The sequence below is a fragment of the Eschrichtius robustus genome, chromosome 14, assembly GCF_028021215.1.
Source record: "Eschrichtius robustus isolate mEscRob2 chromosome 14, mEscRob2.pri, whole genome shotgun sequence".
NCBI classification, from domain to species: Eukaryota; Metazoa; Chordata; class Mammalia; order Artiodactyla; family Eschrichtiidae; genus Eschrichtius; species Eschrichtius robustus.
This window is the reverse complement of record NC_090837.1, coordinates 37,451,994-37,474,856: the sequence shown is the minus strand read 5'-3', so window position 1 is coordinate 37,474,856 and position 22,863 is coordinate 37,451,994.

Below are 22,863 nucleotides of genomic sequence, written 5' to 3'. Positions count from 1 at the left end.
TCACTATTTCTGGAACCTAAGGAACCTAAGTTCCTTAACCTCTTTGCACCTCATTTTCCTCTCAAAAGAAATAATGTTTAGCTTAAAGAGTTTTTCTAATTTCTAAATGTAGTAATCATTCAGTCAACACTGGTGCTCTGCCCTGCCCTTCATCTAAGAATAACATGTATTGCATTGTCTCTCTGAATTGGTTCACATGTGGAGGTAGAGGGAGTGCAAACTGATAAACCAAATTACGTGGACATTTCTCTTCCATTTCTTCCCTAAAGTCAGTGATGACCATGTACCATCTCCTAGGATAGGAATTGAGCTTCATTTTAGTGCCAACTTCAGTCTGTTAACGGTGCAAGTCTGGGTGGTTATGTTGAGAATAATTGTGAGGTTACCTGTGGACTAGGTGGGAAAAAATCAATTGTGAGTGACTTTCTTAGAAGAGGGCACGGCTGCAGAGGTATCATGTACTTATGGGACCGGATTGCACCAGAATTATGTATCACTGGTTTCTCCTCTTCTCCATTTTCATCACTACAATTTTAGCTAGAATTCTTACATTATTAGAACCCAAAACTACAAATACTATGGCTTAAATGCATACTTAGTACTTACTTACTGTCTATAAATAGCAGATATTTGTTTTTATTTAAATAACTGTCAAGATTTATTAGGCATATTATCAAAGGTATCTTTTCCACCTGGCAGTCAAGATGTCAGAAAATTCCTCTTATTAGTTATTCTTTTATACATGGACATCAGGGACTCCTGTTAAAAATGAAAATAGGGGGAATTCCCTGGTGGCACAGTGGTTGACAATCCGCCTGCCAATGCAGGAGACACGGGTACCATCCCTGTTCCGGGAAGATCCCACATGCCGCGGAGCAACTAAGCCCGTGCGCCACAACTACTGAGGATGCGCTCTAGAGCCCACGTGCCACAACTACTGAAGCCCACACTCCTAGAGCCCATGCTCCTCAACAAGAGAAGCCACCGCAATGAGAAGCCAGCACACTCCAATGAAGAGTAGCCCCCGCTCGCCGCAACTAGAGAAAGCCTGCTCACAGCAATGAAGACCCAATGCAGCCAAAAAATAAATAAAATTAAAAAAAATGAAAATAGGTTAACTGGGAATGAATCTGCTCAGTCATCATCACTTATTAACAATTTAGACAGCTTATCAGTTTATTTCTTAGCAAACTCCTGGTGTTAAAGGTCACAGAAATAGTAAGCATTGAAGAGGGGAGAAGAAAGAATTGTCTGAATCTGCACTGTCCAATAGAAATATAATACAAGCCATATATGTTAATTTGAAAATTTCTAGTAACCAACAAGTAAAGAAAAACAGATAAAATTATTTTTAATATATTTTCTTTAACCAATATATTGAAAATATTATCACTTAAAGAATCAATAAAAAAATTACTAAGGAAAAAGATTTATTAGGCATAAAAGCAAATGTTTCAAAGGCAAAATTCAGGATAGTGCCTGTTATATTGAATAGTAACTGTTGGTTCTGTCTCTCTTTTTCTCCACCCTCCTATCATCTTTACAATCGTACTATTATTCCATCAGATTTTGGAGATAGTATTTTTAAATTGAATTTAACTTTCTATTAAAGTCATGAAATCACTAGAATAGTATTATTATTAGACATAGTATAAACATATTTTCTAAATGTTTGCTTCTAACATGTTATGTTTCTAACATCAGTGCAGAAAACATACTTTAAAAAAAACCCAGATACACCAGAACCTTTACCTCTAAATAAACATCATCCTTTACATTAGTCATATTAGAATGTTAGTAGCTTATTCCATTGATATTGCTATTGTTTGAGTCATTTTCTGAGATCTTGTCTTGTACTTACCATGCCTGTGGCATTTTCTTTTGAATATATTGAATATTGATGAATTTTTGCCCTCCCATGGTGGATTATGTATACGGAAATAGGTAGAAGTAATTTAGAGATAACTCTTAGGGGAAAATTGTATGTTCAATTTGAATTATATTGCTTTAAATTTATTTATATTGCATTAAAACAAGGGAAAATTAAGTTTGTGAAGTAGTAAAACTGGCTTTTCAGTATGTGTCTTATTTACTGTTTTCTGAAAGCATTTGTATACAAAAGAAAAAAAAATCCAAAATGCTTTGAATGATTACACCCTTATCAGAATAGGGTCCCCTTGCCCCAGTAGTTTAATGATGAGTCATTTTGGTCCCTAATCTTGCTTTCGAAACCTGGATCAGCTTCAGACGAGCAGAAATAGATTTATCCAAGTTTCTCATGCAGAGTTTCTTGATATACTGAGTGTATTGTGGTGTAATGGGCTGAAGTCTAACAAATGTGAATTTCAATCCTGACATCGCTTCTGTGTAACATTTAAGGTAATCTCAGGCAGCTTTGATGTTATCATCTGTGAAATGGGAATTATAAAATATAGCAAGTGGTTAGGATACGTGAGACAGTATGCAAAGTATCAAGACAGCACATGACATACAAGTGCTTACAAAGTGTTCAGTACCTGGCTCCTTTTAAATCAGGTTTGGAATATGATGGGATATAATGACATAATAATGATGATATTTTCTAGTTCTTTTTTATTCTACCAAGGAATCCAGTAGAATAGACTATAGGAGAATAGGACTATAATCTAGACCTTTATGAATAGACAACCATCAGTTTGTGAATATTTTCTATGCTATGGTCACTTTTCTTTCTGGATATCTTTTCTGAATTTAGCCTAAGACTTGAGTTAATAGGTGATCCTGAACCAGTCAGATTGAAGAAAGACTCATTGAGGGCTGTTCACACCTAAAGCTCGACTCAGGGAGATGACATCCTCAGAGATCCAGGGACAAAGAGCTTGAGGGGCCAGCATTAGACCTTACACTTTTGGTCTTATAATTAAGTTTGCAACAATCAGTACTGACCAAAGACTTCAACACTGAGTACTGGTGATATAATTAAGGCTAATCATTCTCAGGACAACTGTTTCCAAAATGGCTTAAGATAAGTACGTACTGTAAAGGCAGAATTATAGAAATGGTTATGAGACTTCACTCATGTCGGGATAGAAGGGATTTGATTTGGGTTTTGCTTTGTTCTAGATGTGGTTTTGTGAATAGGAATCAACTGGTGCCTCTCAGAGTCTGATTTTTCTCATTTTTCTTTAAATGTGTAAAAACTTTGATATGGTTTGGTATTTAGGAGACACCACTGTTGTCCATTAGGTATGCGTTTCAGAAACTTTATTTTATACTTAGACATCTCAAATGTTTCCCCCCTTAAAACAAAAGGTATGTTTTTCTTCCAGTATACTGGTCCTTTGGTTAGATCTAGATAGAAAGAAAGACACTGATTTCCATTGGAAGATCCTCATTTCTGCTGGTGAATTTGTTGGTAGTTTTAAGAAGTTGGATTGTCCACATGGCATGAATTCCTGAGACTCCAGTTTCTAGTGGTGGAATCGATTTTCTTCCTAGAGGCTGCTGTGTGGAGCTGGCTGTAGTGCATGCCAACGAATTATGGAAGACAGAATAATGCTCCATTATCATAAGAGGTAAATAACTGGATAGAAAGTCCCTTTTAAAGACTCTAACAAAAAGCTACACTAGAGCCTTGTTATCCATTTGAGTGCAGCTTAGGGCGCCTTTGAACCCAAGACAGAAAATATAATCAAAATTTTCTCTAAAAAAAATCAGAGCTAAGCCATTAGAATTACTCAAAGGTTATCCATTGAGATACTACATTTCTTCAAATATTGCCCTCTTCTCTTTCCCATTTATTAGGTATTACTTCACAGAATGCAACTCAGCCTAAATGTTTTCAGTGAAAATAAATGCTATTTAAAAAGACAAGTCAGAAGTAAAATCAGAATCAAAGTTTTATGCAGTTTTGTATATCCACGCCTTAGGTTAACCATAATAAAGGGCCAATATGCCTTTAATCCTGTAGCAGTGCTCCCTTGAGGGCAGCTCCCCAAGTTCTTCACATAAGGTTTTGCAATACCAAGAATGTTTTAGTGCAGAATTGCTCAAACTGTTGTCTATGGACCATCTGCTACAAAATCCCCAGGGTGCTAATAAAAAGGATTGGTTCTTGGGACTTTCTTTCATACCTATGAGTTAGAAAATCTAGAGGGCATATCCTTAATCAATTTTAATTCTGGAAATAGCACTCATTGGATTAGAAGAAGGAGTTCTTATCATCAAGGTAGTAAAATTGAATGTAAAAACTTGACACAACTGAAATTTTTTGCTGATTAATGTGTTAATTTATTCAGTAATCACATATTGAGTGCCCATGATGAACCAGACAGTAAGAATAAAGAGATAAATATGAAAGTGAAGCTACCACTTAAGAACGAATGGTTAGTTTGTGGGGAGACAGATGAATAAACATATAATTATAATACAATGTGATAATCCTGAACCAGGAGGTCTAGCCACCATTATGAAGGATGAAAGAGGGAGTGACTTATTGCTTGGTGGGGTTGGGAAGAGCTTCACCACTGGAAGACCAAGAAAGGGTTTGCTCATCAGTGACTGTGGGAAAGTTGTACTGAGCAGAGGATTAATGTATGGAAGAGACTTAGGTGTACCAGGCAAAGTTTGATTCATTGAGATAGTATAGAGCCAGTTCCAGGGGAAGGGTGAGGAATCAATTAAGATATGGTTGCCTTTTGGGGGAAGATTTCCAAGCTACTCTAAAATTTTTAAACAAAGTCATACCATGCTGAAAATATTATCTAGAGATTGCTCTAGGGGTTATGGGTAAAACAGGCTAAATTAGAAATGAGACTTAGAGATAAACCAAGAGGCATTTTTGCACCAGGCGTATAGAGATCTAAGTGAGGAGCTGTGCAAATGAAAATTAGAGGTTAAACAGAAGTGACGTTTTAGAGCATGAAACATTAGCATTTGATAGAACTATTCTGACCTAACACTCATTCATGAAGTTGTGCACTTTTCTATATTCATGGCTCAAGACTCAATCATTTTAAAAGTGTGATTTCTTCTCTTTTTGTGTATTTTGACCATGGCAAACACATAATCCTTCTCTGATGTAGTGATTTATTTACATATTATAATTTATTAATACCTCCCCAATATGTATCATATATGGAAATATCCTACCATTAAGTTTGCTGATAATACCATAAGGGATATAGGAAAAATGTATTCTACTGGTAATTATTTTGTGTCCTGTAACTTCATTAAATTCTTCATCTAGACATCAGGAAGATATATGTGCTGCATTAATGGCCTATTGCCTAGTAACAAGAGTTTTGAAATGAAGGATGAAATTACCCAGGAGCAATCTGTATGAACGATGGGCAAAGTGAGATAATGAAAATACAGTGTGGGGGGCCTCCTTGATACCATGTATCAGTTGAGGATGTGCAAATTAATTTAACTATTAAATATTTGGAACTCAAATCTTTCATAAAGAATTTCTTTTCCAGTTAACGTTGGTAGAATAACAGTAACCTAGTATTCCTAAAGAGACACTATATTAGAATGACACTATTTTTGATGTAGATGTGAACTGCATGGATGTGAAATTCTCTAGAGACTCTAGAATAGAAGTGGCCTGCAGGCCAAATCTGGCCTAGTGCCTGTCTTTGTAAACAAAGTTTTATTGGAACACAGTCACCTTCATTCATTTATGTATCATCTATGGCTAACTTTGTGCTGTAACAGCATGGTGAGTAGTTGCAACAGAGACTTTATGGCCCACCAATCCTAAACTGTTTACCACGTGGCCTTTAACTGGCCTCTGCTTAAGAAAAAAAAGTTTGCTGACCCACACTCTGGAAAGAAAAATAATTATATTAGGGGAGCACAGAGGAGGTCATTCTCTTCTTCTACTGCCCTTGAAGTTCCGCTTTTGATTCTCCGCATTCCTAGATAGGAAATTACACATTATATCCTTCCCTCATGTCCTTCCTACCTATAGGCATTAGGAGTGGGTCAGTTGTCATTAAATTAGCTCCCTGACCTCAACTCCTTTCCTATCACTCTTGCCTTGTACTCTGAGCCACACAAGCCCCCTTGCTGTTCCTTAAAAACACCATTTTTATACTCACTTCAGGATTTTTCAACAGCCCAGAATGCTCTTCCGTTATGTCTTCATGTAGATAGTTCCCTATCCTTCAGTTGCCCCCTTAAATGTCATATGTCCAGAGAGGACTTTCCTGACCACCCTATTTACCTTATGGTCCTTATTCCCCATCACTTTTAACTCATTCCTCTCCTTTATTTTTTCATTGCATGAATCACCATCTGGAATTAAGTCTGCTTTTTCACTTATTTATTGCCCATTTCCTCCACTAGGCTGTCAGCTGCAACACCCAGAGCAGTGTTTGGCGCATAAAAGGCCTCAGTATTTGTTGACAGTGGTGTTGAAATGATCTCCTAGGAGGTAAAGTTGACACTGTAGTCTAGAGACAGCAATATAGCCTAGATCTAGATTCAGAAATTTATTTATCCTCGCACAAATTAATGTGTGAAAAGGTTCATAATTTCACAGACACCTGAGACCTAATTTTACTTACAAATACCCTAGGGAACCTCAGTAAGCTTCCCACTGAAAAATGACTATCCTAGTATAGTTTTTTGGAAGTCTTAATATTCTATTTTATAAGCAAATACTGTATACCTTCCTCAGCTCCAAGTTCTTATCTGATGCCTGGGTTATTTTAGAAGCCATTTTTAGGTATGTCAGTTTTCAGCTATAACATTAACCAGAGGGTAAGAGAGCAGCTAAATAACAAGTGAACAACCCCCTCGATTATGACTAACTTTGTATATTGGTCTCATCATTTATACGTGCAAGAACACACACGCTGGAAATCCTAGTGAAAGCTAAACTACCTCCTTTTTAATCAGTGGTGTCCTAACTGGGTTTCAGAGTAACCCTCCCTAGGAAGAGAGCTCAGTTATATTTGCTGCTTTAATTTTCAGATAAATTCCATCTACTGTGACATACTGTTCTCATTAGCTAAGCAAATTAGGTTACAAAATCTAGGTGGGCAACTCTTAGTGTCAAAGAAACAGCTATTTGACTCCAATTAAAGAGATAAGGCTTGGCAAAGCTCTAGTGCTTTCATAAATTTGACGAGATAGTTTTGGATATTGTCAAAGTTATTAACATGGTTGAACAGTTATGTTATACCACAGAATCAGCAAAGGAAAAACGGTTGTCAGCTAGCTTCCCTTGTTCAAGATACTTGAAATGGCATGCAGGTTACAAAGCATGTATTCTAGCAAATTTGAACTTTGTCAATGTTCCATATACCTAATTCAGGACAAAACAGTGTTGTTTATGTAGTGTGTTGACTTATGAGACATCTGGGGACTCTGTGAACTTAAGTGCATGGCCTGAGTCACTCTTTAATTAGTAAGATGCTGGAGTGCTATTTAGTAAATTACTCCTACAGTGCATTAAATGACCCCCTGATCTCTAAAGAAAAGAAAAAAACAACACTCTGCATCCTTGTGTACTTAACTTAGACCTAATTTATTATCAGAATTCATTTTAGCAATAAAAAATAGAGCACATTCTTTCATTTAAAGCTGAAACTGTGGTGTGTTTTGTTTTGACTGGCATCAACTAGATTTACAATTCTGTCTACATAGTTCAGCTCAGTTTGCATGACCCCTAGGGCCAAATTTGTGACACCATTTTTAGTTTATAGTTCAGATGTATTGGATTATTTGGTGTTAACTAGACGTTTCTTTTAAGACACCTCTTTTAATATTGCTAATCTTTTTTTTATGGACTAAGTTGTGCCCCTACCCCCAATACATGTGTCAAAATATGAGTACCCAATGTAAATAATTAAGTTTAAATGAGGTAATAAGGGTGGGGCCCCTAAGCCACTAGGACAGGTGTCCTTAGAAGAGGAAGAGAATTAGAGATTATCTCTTTCTGGATGTGCACAGAGGAGGGGCTGTGTGAGGATACAGTGAGAAGATACTGTCCGCAAACCATAAAGAGGTGCCTCTCCAAAAACCAATCCTGCTAGCACCTGATCTCAGACTTCTAGCTTCGAACTGTGAGAAAATAAATTTCTCTTGTTTAAATCATCCAGTCTGTGGTATTTTGTTATGGCAGCCCTAGCAGACTAATACGTTCTTTATTTTAAGAAGGATGTTTGCTATGACTTACACTCTTGCAAGTGGCTAATCAGGGATGCTGCAGATTACTATATAGGAGAGGTCACAGTGCAGGCCTGGAGAAACTCAAATCACCATTGAGACTTCTCAGAAGCAGCACAGCAACAGCTACGTATAAATGCACATTGGAGCCACATCCTAAAAATGTCCACAGTTGTTCTGGTTTTGGTAAAAACTTAAATGCTTAAGGCTACATTCAGTATGGTTCAGGTAATAAACGCCTGAACAATTTGATTAAAGGCAGTTGGGACTTCCCTGGTGGCACAGTGGTTGGGAATCTGCCTGCCAATGTAGGGGACACGGGTTCGATCCCTGGTCCGGGAAGATCCCACATGCCGCGGAGCAACTAAGCCTGTGCGCCACAACTACTGAGCCTTTGCTCTAAAGCCTGCGAGCCACAACTACTGAGCCTGCGCTCTAGAGCCTGCAAGCCACAACTACTGAAGCTTGTGCACCTGGAGCCCGTGCTCCACAACCAGAGAAGCCACCACAATGAGAAGCCCACGCACCGCAACGAAGAGTAGCCCCTGCTCGCCGCAACTAGAGAAAAGCCCGCACGCAGCAACAAAGACCCAATGCAGCCAAAAATAAATAAATAAAAAATAAATACATTAAAAAAAAATAAAGGAGCAGTAGGATTTAAAACTAAAATTAGCAAGAGCTCCCGGATAACACCTTTTCAAACTTTCAGTGAAATACAAACTGATTTATAAAGGTGAAGGGGACACTACAGAGAACTGAAATGTTGAGGCAGGTCTTCTCACAAGTTCCTTATAGGAGGTCAGGTTTAGGTTGGAGTGGTCACAGGTTGGAGATAACATTCTGGGATGAAGGAATGTGGGGGTTGATGCTGTAGGATCCCAAGATAGTTATTCAATTCCAAGTTGGTTCCCATTATGATCCTATGCTCAGTGCTAGAGAAGAACTGCAGTTTGGCTGCTTAGATTTTTTTCATTAATTTAGAATTAATTTTAGAATTTTTTTCCTCTCAAGTTGATTGTGCTATAGGTGAAAAATTTCTCATTCTTAGAAACATAGCTGAGAATGAGCTACACACTGTCTTTCCCTAAGCACATTCTCTCTCCCTGAAGGTCTTTAAACAGTTTTAAAAGTGAGGTTGACTTCCCCATCAGCTTGTTTTGCCAGCCCCACCTGTATGGTCTCACTTGCTGAGAAATGGTCAAGGCTAGATCTTGTAGGGGTTCATAGATGAGGGTGATGAGTTGGGTTTTTTTTCTGTCTGTAATGAGAAAGCAGTGCAATGATATTATTTGGTTTACATTTTAAGTCAATGTTTGAAATAGTTTTTAGCAGGTCAGGAGTGAAAGTGGGGAGAAGAGTTATGCTGCTGCAGTGGAAGAGGCAAGAAATCATGATGCTTAGATGAAGGTGGGAGTAGTGAACACGGGAAACAGTAGATGGGTAAGGGTACTATTTTGGAGATACAGCCAATAGGAGTTGCTGATGAACTGAATGAGTGGATGGTGATACAAGAGAAAAGGCAGAATGAGGATGACATCTATATCTGGGGCTTTAGTAACTGGTTGGTTATTTTATGTACAGGAATGGAAAATGCCATGTGGGGCAGGTTTTCAGGGGAAAATCAAGGACTCTGTTTTGGCCATGTTAGTTTTGAGATTCCTATTAAATACCCAGGTCAGGTTCTTAGACACACAAGCATGGAGTTCAACGAAGTGGGTAGGCTAGAGATGCGAATTTGGAAGTCATACATTTAAATGCCAATATACATTCCTTGTCAGGATATACATTGGCATTTGAAGTCATGGGAATGGATGAAATCACCTGTGGGGAGGCATTAAAGCAGGTGCAAAAATGACTAATCTGTGATTCTGTTCTCAAAGAATGTAGGTGACAATTTATATCATCTATATCTCAGTATGTTAAGTGTCTTGATAGAACTCCAGAATTTTACCTGCCTCGCTTACCCACTGCCTTGTGGTCTATCAACAGTAGGTAATTTATTCCCTGATAAGGTAGTTGAATCCATAGCCAAACCTTGTTCCTTTCCTTGTCTAAATTGAGTTAACCTTGAATTAGCAGGAATGGTTATTCAGTGAGAACTGTAACCATTATCCCATAAAGCTGTTTTCTGCACATCCCCTAAATATGGTGCTCCAGAATCCTCTTGTAGTTTCGCAGATTCTGTGATTGCAAAAAATATTTTACACTCTAGAAGAAAGAAATCTAGAATCAGCATGGTATATTGGTGCCTCTTCCCACCAACCCAGTGATGTTTGCAAGCTGATGCTTCAATAATGGGCATTCTCATCTTGTCTGATTCAGTTAATGAAAAACAAGTTCACCTGACAATGAAAATAGAGGCACTAGAGGGAGAAATGGCAAGGTAGGAATGGCATTTTATAATTCTCAAGAGGTAAGAAAAAGCATCCCATTAAAAAAATGAAAATGTGCCATTTGGAATAAGACTTCCAATTTTGTCTTTAAGGTTTGATATCCCTTTACAAAGCATACCTTCCCCCATTTTTTCTTTTGCTAAGTTTTATAGTCTCACTACTTAATGTTTGAACTTGAGCTAGATAAGGAAAAAGCAACATTTTTGAGAAATTTGAACAATAGCAAGACTTTATTTTTTACAGGGAAAAGCAATAGCAAATATCGTAACTGTGGGGCTTACTTGTTCTGTTACTCCTCCTTGCCACCGTATGCACCCTCCTTCACCTCCAAGCATCAGGGAAATGCCAAGTATACACTTGAAGCCTGAAGGGCTATGGCAGGCCACAGTCTATCTGAAGGAGGCAAAAAATCGCTTAAAATAACAGTGCCAGAGGGAACTCCTTTGAGCAACATCCCTCCTTTCCCATCCTGGTGGATTCTGGAGAAAGATACATAATTCAAATAACAGAGAAGAAGATTTACAGCTGATCCTGGCTTTTTTTTGGTCACAGGAAGTATGTAGTTTAAACCCTCAGAAAAGCAAGCCAGTTCTAGCTAACATTTTCCTTCTCACATCTCACCCCTTCCCCCCAGCAGTTCTGTAAAATAGTGAAAATATCACTGGTAAAATGTGCTTTGCTAATAAAACATCCTTTTCCTGCAATTAAGGCTGGCTGTTGAACTACACTGGTAAATATACTCTCATTCCATTTTGTTTTCAGAATTTACATAAAGACTTCATAAACACATTTTACCCCCTCTTTAAACTTTGAATTCTGCTATTGAGGCCTCTTGAGAAGACCGTCAAAGTGGTTTCCATGCCAGTTGAGAACTGGACTCCATACAGATGGACTACTAGAGCAGTCCCATAATCATAATTTATAACCTCCAATGGCCTTGTCGAGACAGGAACACTTGACTCCTAATCCCACTATTAACTTCTTGGAGTCATAAACTGTCTAAAAGCGAGTGAGTTAAAAAACATAACTGAACGCTGTTATTTTCCTCTGTTAGTTCAAGTTAACTAGTCAGAAAGGGCTCCAGAATGCAAATGTGTGCACATTTTAAAAAACTGCCCTTCCTTTATTCTATATGGTATATCAGATATGGAAAGTCTCTTTATTCATTAGAGAAAAATGGATTTGTCTTCCATTACTTAAGTGTTTTGTTTCCCATCTGCACAGAGTAATAACAGAACCATTAGCAAAAGAACAAAATATTTAAGTTCCAACCCTTTTAATGGTTTATGAGTTGGTAGAGTAGAATATTGAGGGAAAACACTAGGGGCTTTCCCCCCCACTATCATGACATCCAATAACGTCTTGCAGTGACCCTGAAAGGCCTGCTTGAAATCTTTGTCTTAATGCTGTGCTCTTTATTACAGAGAAAACAAATGAAAACAGTGACCTTTAAAATATATATTTTCCTGTCTGTTGATAGTCTTTCACTGCCAGCTACCCTGTTTGTATCAGTAAAACCTGATGATCCAAAAAAAAAAAAAAAAACCCCAGAAAAACAAAAGCAAAAAAACCCTTGAAGATCGATTTCCTTGGGACTCTATGAAATAGCTAGCAAAAGTTTCTTGAACATTTTTAAGTCTTGGAGGTTTATATCTTCTACCAAAAGATTCCTTGAGATTTACTGAACTCAAATAAGACTTTGTTGGAAGACACAGAGCTAAAATGACATATCCATGGTATGCCCTGGGAACAGTAGTCGTTCAAGATAAAATCTTCTGGGAACTCACAGATACGAAGGTTATGACACTTTTGACTGTTATTATGCAAAGGTTTTTAAGGCCGCCTTTTTGGCTAATGAGAAATGCTCTAAGTCGCACCTACTTCATTATCCAACATGAATTCCCTTCAGGACACTTTTAATTGGTACTTTTATGTCAAGTGTTGTCATATATTTAATTTGTTTCTCTGGTAGTATAATAAATGTGTGTAGAGCTCATAGTTAAAAAGTTTCCTCATATAGGTTATTTTATTTTGGAAACTCACATGTATTATAGTATTTGAAAAATCTACACCCTTAATGGATTATTTGAACACTTTTCCGCAAACAAAAATTTAGTAAGCTTCAGATGAATTTATCAATACAGTTAACAGGCTTGACCTACTATATGGCTCCTGTGCTCAATAAAAAGGCAATTCATATTCTTTTCAAGAACATATGGAAAATTTACCAAATCTGATCACAGAATAGGCAAAAAGGAACTTTCAACAAATTCCCCCGAAACAGTTAACATGCAGAACAACATACCCGTTAGGATAATAGAAATCTCTTTACAGTCCCCAAATCATGTGAACCAAGGGGAACAAATAAAATTGTATATAACCTATAAAATGAGACAGTAAGTTCTATAACCTCAATTTTCGCGTGAGCTTGGAAATGAATGAACACCAAAGGATCCATCTTGGTGTTCATCCAACACCAAAGGAGCCTTTCTGGAGTGGAGTCTTGGGGGATTGCATAGAGGAGTGGAAAGAACAGTTCCCAGCATTGAGGAACTAACTGCCTGAGGAGAGGGTCCCTCTCAGAAGGGAAATACTCAGAACAGGTCTGGTCAGAGCATGGGCTACATGGAAATCAAAACGAGGGGCCTTGGCAGATAAGTGGCATCAGAGGTGAAGTCTTGGGAAGGCCCCACTTTTGGGGAAAGAAGGGAACTTAGAAGGAGGAATGTCCTTTAGAGGCTTAGTGCAAAGGTAAAGGAAGTATCAACTGGTGGAAGATTCCTAAGAAACCAGCTAGCATCACAGAATTGGATCTCCTTCCCTTCAAAGTTTGTGCCACTTAAATCAGGTATAATTTACATGAGGGAAAAAAGTTACTCTGATTACATGTTAAAGTTTGATAAAACTTAACAAACATACACGGTTTACAAATGTGACCACGACCACAATCAAGATATAGATTTACATCAGCCCCAAATTTCCCTTGTGTCCCTTTGTAGTCAATTCCCTTTCCTAGATCTTGGAAACCACTTATCTCTTTTCTGTTCCCATAATTTTACCCTTCCCAGCATATCATATAAATAGATCATATGTAGCTTTTTGAATGTGGCAGAATGCTTTCACCTAAAATGACGATTTGGAGATTCATCCATATTGTAGCATGTATCTGTATAGTAAAAAAAATTGCTGAACAGTAATCCATTGTATTTTACCACACCTTGTTCATCTATTCACAGATGATGGGCATTTGGGTTGTTTCTAGTTTTAGATGACTGAATGAATTACTGTAAAAAATTACATAAAGTTTTTGGTATGGACAGGTATCTTTATTATTTATTTATTTGGGGTAAGTACTTAGGTAAGTGTGACTGGGCCACAGGGTGCCCAGATATTTGGCCAAACATTATTCTGGATGTTTCTGTGAGGGTGTTCTTGGATGTGATTAACTTTTTTTTTTAACATCTTTATTGGAGTATAATTGCTTTACAATGGTGTTTTAGTTTCTGCTTTATAGCAAAGTGAATCAACCATACATATACATATATCCCCATATCTCCTGCCTCTTGCATCTCCCTCCCACTCTCCCAATTCCACCCCTCTAGGTGGTCACAAAGCACCAAGCTGATCTCCCTGTGCTATGCCGCTGCTTCTCACTATCTGTTTTACATTTGGTAGTGTATATATGTCTACGCCACTCTCTCACTTCGTCCCAGCTTACCCTTCCCACTCCCCGTGTCCTCAAGTCCATTCTCTATGTCTGCATCTTTATTCCTGTCCTGCCCCTAGGTTCTTCAGAACCTTTTTTTTTTTTTTTTTTTAGATTCCATATATATGTGTTAGCATATGGTATTTGTTTTTCTCTTTCTGACTTACTTCACTTTGTATGACAGACTCTAGGTCCATCCACCTCACTACAAATAACTCAATTTTGTTTCTTTGTATGGCTGAGTAATATTCCATTTTATATATGTGCCACATCTTCTTTATCAATTTATCTGTTGGTGGACACTTAGGTTGCTTCCATTTCCTGGCTATTGTAAATAGAGCTGCAGTGAACATTGTGGTACATGACTCTTTCTGAATTATGATTTTCTCAGGGTATATGCCCAGTGGTGGGATTGCTGGGTCGTATGGTAGTTCTATTTTTAGTTTTTAAGGAACATCCATACTGTTCTCAATAGTAGCTGTATCAATTTACATTCCCACAAACAGTGCAAGAAGGTTCCCTTTTCTCCACACCCTCTCCAGCATTTACTGTTTGTAGATTTTTTGAAGATGGCCATTCTGACTGGTGTGAGGTGAAACCTCATTGTAGTTTTGATTTGCATTTCTCTAATGATTAGTGATGTTGAGCATCCTTTCATGTGTTTGTTGGCAATCTGTATATCTTCTTTGGAGAAATGTCTATTTAGATCTTCTGCGCATATTTGGATTGGGTTGTTTGTTCTTTTGATACTGAGCTGCAAGAGCTACTTGTATATTTTGGAGATTAATCCTTTGTTGGTTGCTTCATTTGCAAATAGTTTCTCCCATTCTGAGTGTTGTCTTTTCGTCTTGTTTATGGTTTCCTTTGCTGTGCAAAAGCTTTTAAGTTTCATCAGGTACCATTTGTTTATTTTTGTTTTTATTTCCATTTCTCTAGGAGGTGGGTCAAAAAAGATCTTGCTGTGATTTATGTCATAGAGTGTTCTGCCTATGTTTTCCTCTAAGAGTTTTATAGTGTCTGGCCTTACATTTAGGTCTTTAATCCATTATGAGTTTATTTTTGTCTATGGTGTTAGGGAGTGTTCTAATTTTACTCTCTTACATGTAGCTGTCCAGTTTTCCCAAGACCACTTATTGAAGTGGCTGTCCTTTCTCCATTGTATATTCTTGCCTCCTTTATCAAAAATAAGGTGATCATATGTGCGTGGGTTTATCTCTGGGCTTTCTATCCTGTTCAATTGATCTATATTTCTGTTTTTGTGCCAGTACCATACTGGCTTTGTAGTATAATCTGAAGTCTGGGAGCCTGATTCCTCCAGCTCTGTTTTTCTTTCTCAAGATTGCTTTGGCGGTTTGGGGTCTTTTGTGTTTCCAAACAAATTGTGAAATTTTTTGTTCTAGTTCTGTGAAAAATGCTATTGGTAGTTTGACAGGGATTGCATTGAATCTGTAGATTGCTTTGGGTAGTAGAGTCATTTTCACAATGTTGATTCTTCCAATCAAAGAACATGGTATATCTCTCCATCTATTTGTATCATCTTTAATGTCCTTCATCAGTGTCTTACAATTTTCTGCATATAGGTCTTTTGTCTCCTTAGGTACGTTTATTCCTAGATATTTTATTCATTTTGTTGCAATAGTAAATGGGAGTGTTTTCTTAATTTCACTTTCAGATTTTTCATCATTAGTGTATAGGAATGCAAGAGATTTCTGTGCATCAGTTTTGTATCCTGCTACTTTACCAAATTCATTGATTAGCTCTAGGAGTTTTCTGGTAGCATCTTTAGGATTCTCTATGTATAGTACCATGTCATCTGCAAACAGTGACAGTTTTACTTCTTCTTTTCCAATTTGGATTCCTTTTATTTCTTTTCTTCTCTGATTGCTGTGGCTAAAACTTCCAAAACTATGTTGAATAATAGCGGTGAGAGTGGGCAACCTTGTCTTGTTCCTGATCTTAGTGGAAATGTTTTCAGTTTTTCACCATTGAGAATGATGTTGGCTGTGGCTTTGTCATATATGGCCTTTATTATGTTGAGGTAAGTTCCCTCTATGCCTACTTTCTGGAGGGTTTTTTATCATAAATGGGTGTTGAATTTTTTCAATAACTTTTTCTGCGTCAATTGAGATGATCATATGGTTTTTCTTCTTCAATTTGTTAATATAGTTTATCACATTGATTTGTGTATATTGAAGAATCCTTGCATTCCTGGGATAAACCCCACTTGATCATGCTGTATGATCCTTTAATGTGCTGTTGGATTCTGTTTGCTAGTATTTTGTTGAGGGTTTTTGCATCTTATGTTTATCAGTGATATTGGCCTGTAGTTTTCTTTCTTTGTGACATCTTTGTCTGCTTTTGGTGTCAGGGTGATGGTGGCCTCGTAGAATGAGTTTAAGAGTGTTCCTCCTTCTGCTATATTTTGGAAGAGTTTGATAAGGATAGGTGTTAGCTCTTCCCTAAATGTTTGATAGAATGTGCCTGTGAAGCCATCTGGTCCTGGGCTTTTGTTTCTTGGAAGATTTTTAATCACAGTTTCAATTTCAGTGCTTGTGATTGGTCTCTTTATATTTTCTATTTCTTCCTGGTTCAGTCTCAGAAGGTTGTGCTTCTCTAAGAATTTGTCCATTTCTTCTAGGTTGTCCATTTTATTGGCATAGAGTTGCTTGTAGTAATCTCTCATGATCCTTTGTATTTCTGCAGTGCCAGATGTTACTTCCCCTTTTTCATTTCTAATTCTATTGAGTTGAGTCTTCTCCCTTTTTTTCTTGATGAGTCTGGCTAATGGTTTATCAATTTTGTTTATCTTCTCAAAGAACCAGCTTTTAGTTTTATTGATCTTTGCTATTGTTTCCATCATTTCTTTTTCATTTATTTCTGATTTGATCTTTTTGATTTCTTTCCTTCTGATAACTTTGGGGCCTTTTTGTTCTTCTTTCTCTAATTGGTTTAGGTGTAAGGTTAGGTCGTTTATTGAGATGTTTCTTGTTTCTTGAGGTAGGATTGTATTGCTATAAACTTCCCTCTTAGAACTGCTTTTGCTGCATCCCATAGGTTTTGGGTTGTCGTGTTTTCATTGTCATTTGTTTCTAGGTATTTTTTGATTTCCTCTTTGATTTCTTCAGTGATCTCTTGGTTATTTAGTAGTGTATTGTTTAGCCTCCATATGTTTGTATTTTTTACAGATTTTTTCCTGTGATTGATATCTAGTCTCATAGCGTTGTGGTCGGAAAAGATACTTACTACGATTTCAATTTTCTTAAATTTACCAAGGCTTGATTTGTGACTCAAGATATGATCTATCCTGGAGAATGTTCCATGAGCACTTGACAAGAAAGCATATTCTGTTATTTTTGGATAGAATGTCCTATAAATATCAATTAAGTCCATCTTTTTAATGTGTCATTTAAAGCTTGTGTTTCCTTATTTATTTTCATTTTGGATGATCTGTCCATTGGTGAAAGTGGGGTGTTAAAGTCCCCTACTATGATTGTGTTACTGTCAATTTCCCCTTTTATGGCTGTTAGCATTTGCCTTATGTATTCAGGTGCTCCTGTGTTGGGTGCATAAATATTTACAATTGTTATATCTCTTCTTGGATTGATCCCTTGGTCATTATGTAGTGTCCTTCTTTGTCTCTTGTTATAGTCTTTATTTCAAAGTCCATTTTGTCTGATATGAGAATTGCTACTCCAGCTTTCTTTTGATTTCCATTTGCATGGAATATCTTTTTCCATCCCCTCACTTTCAGTCTGTATATCCCTAGGTCTGAAGTGGGTCTCTTGTTGACAGCATATATATACGGGTCTTGTTTTTGTATCCATTCAGCTAGTCTATGTCTTTTGGTTGGAGCATTTAATCCATTTACATTTAAGGTAATTATCGATATATATGTTCCTATTCCCATTTTCTTAAATGTTTTGGGTTTGTTGTTGTAGGTCTTTTCCTTCTCTTGTGTTTCCTGCCTAGAGAAGTTCCTTTAGCATTTGTTGTAAAGCTGGTTTGGTGGTGCTGAATTCTCTTAGCTTTTGCTTGTCTGTAAATGTTTTAATTTCTCCGTTGAATCTGAATGAGATCCTTGCTTGGTAGAGTAATCTTGGTTGTAGCTTTTTGCCTTTCATCACTTTAAATATGTCCTGCCACCCCCTTCTGGCTTGCAGAGTTTCTGCTGAAAGATCAGCTGTTAACCTTATGGGGATTCCCTTGTATGTTATTTTTCCCTTGCTGCTTTTACTATTTTTTCTTTGTATTCAAGTTTTGATAGTTTTTTTTTTTTAGGTGGTATATAGAGGAATCTTTTATTTTAGTAGTCATGAAGTTATCTTTATATTAGAAGAAAATAGAATCAATATAGCAAATGTGCCACTGCCCAGATAATATGTTTAGGATTAGGTTAAGTTTACAAAATGAGGCCACTTTAAAACAGCAAATAACATTACAGGTGTGTTACACAATGAAAACTGTCGCTGTGGTAAAGGATTGCAATGTGGGAAATACTCCTCTAATTCAATTCTTTTTTTTTTTTTTAACATCTTTATTGGAGTATAATTGCTTTACAATGGTGTGTTAGTTTCTGCTTTATAACAAAGTGAATCAGTTTGATAGTTTGATTAATATGTGTCTTGGTGTGTTTATCCTTGGATTTATCCTGTATGGGACTCTCTGTTCTTCCTTGACTTGATTGACTATTTCCTCTCCCTTATTAGGGAAGTTTTCAACTATAATCTGTTCAAATATTTTCTCAGTCCTTTTCTTTTTCTCTTCTTCTTCTGGGACTCCTATAATTTGAATGTTGGTGCATTTAATGTTGTCCCAGAGGTCTCTGAGACTGTCCTCAATTCTTTTTATTCTTTTTTTCTTTATCCTGCTCTGCAGTAGTTATTTCCACTATTGTATCTTTCAGGTCACCTATCCGTTCTTCTGCCTCAGTTATTCTGCTATTGATTCCTTCTAGAGAATTTTTAATTTCTTTTATTGTGTTGTTCATCATTGTTTGTTTGCTCTTTAGTTCTTCTAGGTTATTGTTAAACGTTTCTTGTATTTTCTCCATTCTATTTCCAAGATTTTGGATCATCTTTACTGTCATTACTCTGAATTCCTTTTCAGGTAGACTGCCTATTTCCTCTTCATTTGTTTGGTCTGGTGGGGGTTTTTACCTTGCTCCTTCGTCTGCTGTGTGTTTATCTGTCTTCTCATTTTGCTTAACTTACTGTGTTCGGTGTCTCCTTTTCGCAGGCTGCAGGTTCGTAGTTCCTGTTGTTTTTGGTGTCTGCCCCCAGTGGCGAAGGTTGGTTCAGTGGGTTGTGTAGGCTTCCTGGCGGTGGGGACTGGTGCCTGTGTTCTGGTGGATGAGGCTGGATCTTGTCTTTCTGGTGGGCAGGTCCACGTCTGGTAGTGTGTTTTGTGGTGTCTGTGACCTTTTTATGATTTTAGGCAGCCTCTCTGCTAATGGGTGGGGTTGTGTTCCTGTCTTGCTAGTTGTTTGGCATATGGTGTCCAGCACTGTAGCTTGCTGGTCGTTGAGTGGAGCTGGATCTTGGCGTTGAGATGGAGATCTCTGTGAGAGCTTTTGCTGTTTGATATTACATGGAGCCGGGAGGTCTCTGGTGGAGCAATGTTCTGAACTCGGCTGTCCCACCTCAGAGGTACAGGCCTGACACCTGGCTGGAGCACCAAGACCCTGTCAGCCACACGGCTCAGAAGAAAAGGGAGAAAAAAAAGGAAAGGAAGAAAAATATAATAAAATAAAGTTATTAAAATAAAAAAATATTATTAAAAATAAAAACATTAAAAAGTCATAAAAAGAAGAAAGAAAGAAGAGAGCAACGAAACCAATAAACAGATCCACCAATGATAACAAGCGCTAAAAACCGTATTGAAAAAAACCACAAAAAAAACAAAAAAAGGACAGAGAGAACCCTAGGACAAATGGTAAAAGCAAAGCTATACAGACAAAATCACACAAAGAAGCATACACATACACACTCACAAGAAGAGAAAAGGAAAAAGAAAATCTATATATATAAAAAGAAAGGAAGATAGCAACCAAATCAATAAACAAATCTACCAATGATAATAAACTGTAAATACTAAACTAAGATAAGCATAAAACCAGAAACAAATTAGATGCAGAAAGCAAACCCCAAGTCTACGGTTGTCCCAAAATCCACCGCCTCAATTTTGGGATGATTCGTTGTCTATTCAGGTATTCCAGAGATGCAGGGTACATCAAGTTGATTGTGGAGATTTAATCCGCTGTTCTGAAGCTGCTGAGAGAAATTTCCCTTTCTCTTCTTTGTTGGCACAGCTCCTTGGGTTCAGCTTTGGATTTGGCCCCGCCTCTGGGTGTAGGTCACCTGAGGGTGCTGTTCTTCGCCCAGAAAGGATGGGGTTAAAGGAGCAGCTGATTCAGGGGCTGTGGCTCACTCAGGCCAGGGAGGAGGGAGGGGTACGGAATGCGGGGTGAGTCTGCGGCAGCAGAGGCCCGTGTGATGTTGCAACAGCCTGAGGCCCGCCGTGTGTTCTCCCACGGAAGTTGTCCCTGGATCACGGGACCCTGGCATTGGTGGGCTGCACCGGCTCCCGGAAGCGGGGGTGTGGATAGTGACCTGTGCTTGCACACAGGCTTCTTGGTGGCTGCAGCAGCAGCCTTAGTGTTTCATGCCTGTCTCTGGTGTCCTCGCTGATAGCCGCGGCTTGTGCCCATCTCTTTAGCTCATTTAGGCGGTGCTCTGAATCCCCTCTCCTTGCGCACCTGAAACAATGGTCTCTTGCCTCTTCAGCAGTTCCAGACTTTTTCCCAGACTCCCTCCCGGCTAGCTGTGGCGCACTAGCCCCCTTCAGGCTGTGTTCACACAGCCAACCCCAGTCCTCTCCCTGGGATCTGACTTCCAAAGCCAGAGCCCCAGCTCCCAGCCTGCACCCTCCCCGGCGGGTGAGTAGACAAGCCTCTCGGGCTGGTGAGTGCTGCTTGGCACCGATCCTCTGTGCGGGAATCTCTGCGCTTTGCCCTCTGCACCCCTATTGCTGTGGTCTCCTCCGTGGCTCCGAAGCTTCCCCACTGCCACCCCCGTCTCCACCAGTGAAGGGGCTTCCTAGTGTGTGGAAAGTTTTCCTCCTTCACAGCTCCCTCCCAGAGCTGCAGGTCCCGTCCATATTGTTTTGTCTCTGTTTTTTCTTTTTTCTTTTGCCCTACCCAGGTACTTGGGGAGTTTCTTGCCTTTTGGGAAATCTGAGGTCTTCTGCCAGCATTCAGTAGGTGTTCTGTAGGGGTTGTTCCACATGTAGATGTATTTCTGATGTGTTTGTGGGAGGAAGGTTATCTCTACGTCTTACTCCTCTGCCATCTTGAAAGTCTCTGAGATTAACATTTAAATTGGAAGACTGAATAAAGCAAATTGGCTTCCCTAACGTGGGTGGGCCTCATCCAATCTACCTAAGGCCTCAATAGAACAAATAGACTGACTCCCTCCCCCCACCCAGACCCCTGCTCTCAGTAAAAGAGAGTTCTTCCTGCCTGACTGCCTTTGAACTGGGACGTTGACTTTTCACTGCCCTTTAAAAAAATGAAAAATAATTGACATATAACATTGTGTAAGTTTAAGGTCTATAATGTGTTGATTTGATACACTTGTATATTGCAATATGATTATCACTGTAGCGTTAGCTAATACCTCCATGACTTAACATAATTATCATTTCTTTTCTGTGGTGAGAACATTTAAGATCTAGTCTCTTAGCAACTTTCAAGAATGTAATGCAGTATTGTTAACTATAATCACAGTGCTGTGCATTAGGTGTCCAGAATTTATTCATCTTCTAACTGCAAGTTTGTACTCTTGAGCAACATCTGAACTAAAACATCAACTCTTTCTAGGTCTCAAGCCTGCCAACTAACTCTGCAGATCTTGGGATTTATTAGCCTCCAAAATTGCATGAGCCTATTCCTTATAATATGTATCTGCCTACCATGTATGTTTGCATCTATGCATCCATCCTATTGGTTCTGTTTCTCTAGAGAACACTGACTAATACAATGAATGTTTAACTTTTAAAGAAACTACCAAACTCCTTTCTAAAATTCTTGTATCATTTTTATTGCCCACTCTTCAGGACTTGGTATTGTCAGTGTTTTTTTTTTTTTTTTAGGCATTCTAATAGAGAGTGTAGCCATATCACATAGTGGTTTTAATTTACATTTTCATAATGATTAATAATGCTAAGCATCTTTTATCTTTTTTTGCCATTCATGTTTCTTCTTTTGTAAGGTATATGTTCAAATCTTTTGCCTGTTTTTGGGGGGAGAGATTTTCTACTTCTAAGCTCTTTCCTTTGCAACTCACAGGTAGTGAATGGGGATAGTTAAAATATCTTTAGAGGTTTAGGGCTATTCATATAGGACTATTGAAGCTTGTTCCCAGTTTCGAGCAGCCTGTTGAGAAGTGCTGTGTTTGACTGCGGATGCTCCTACTTCCACTTATCACCCCTTAGAGGTGGTTTTTCTGGTGGGGGAATGAGGATGTTGTGAGAAATGGGGCACCTGGGATCTGATGGGGAGGTGGTACAGTGAAGACACCGTACCTTAAGAGTTTGTGATAAAGGCCAATG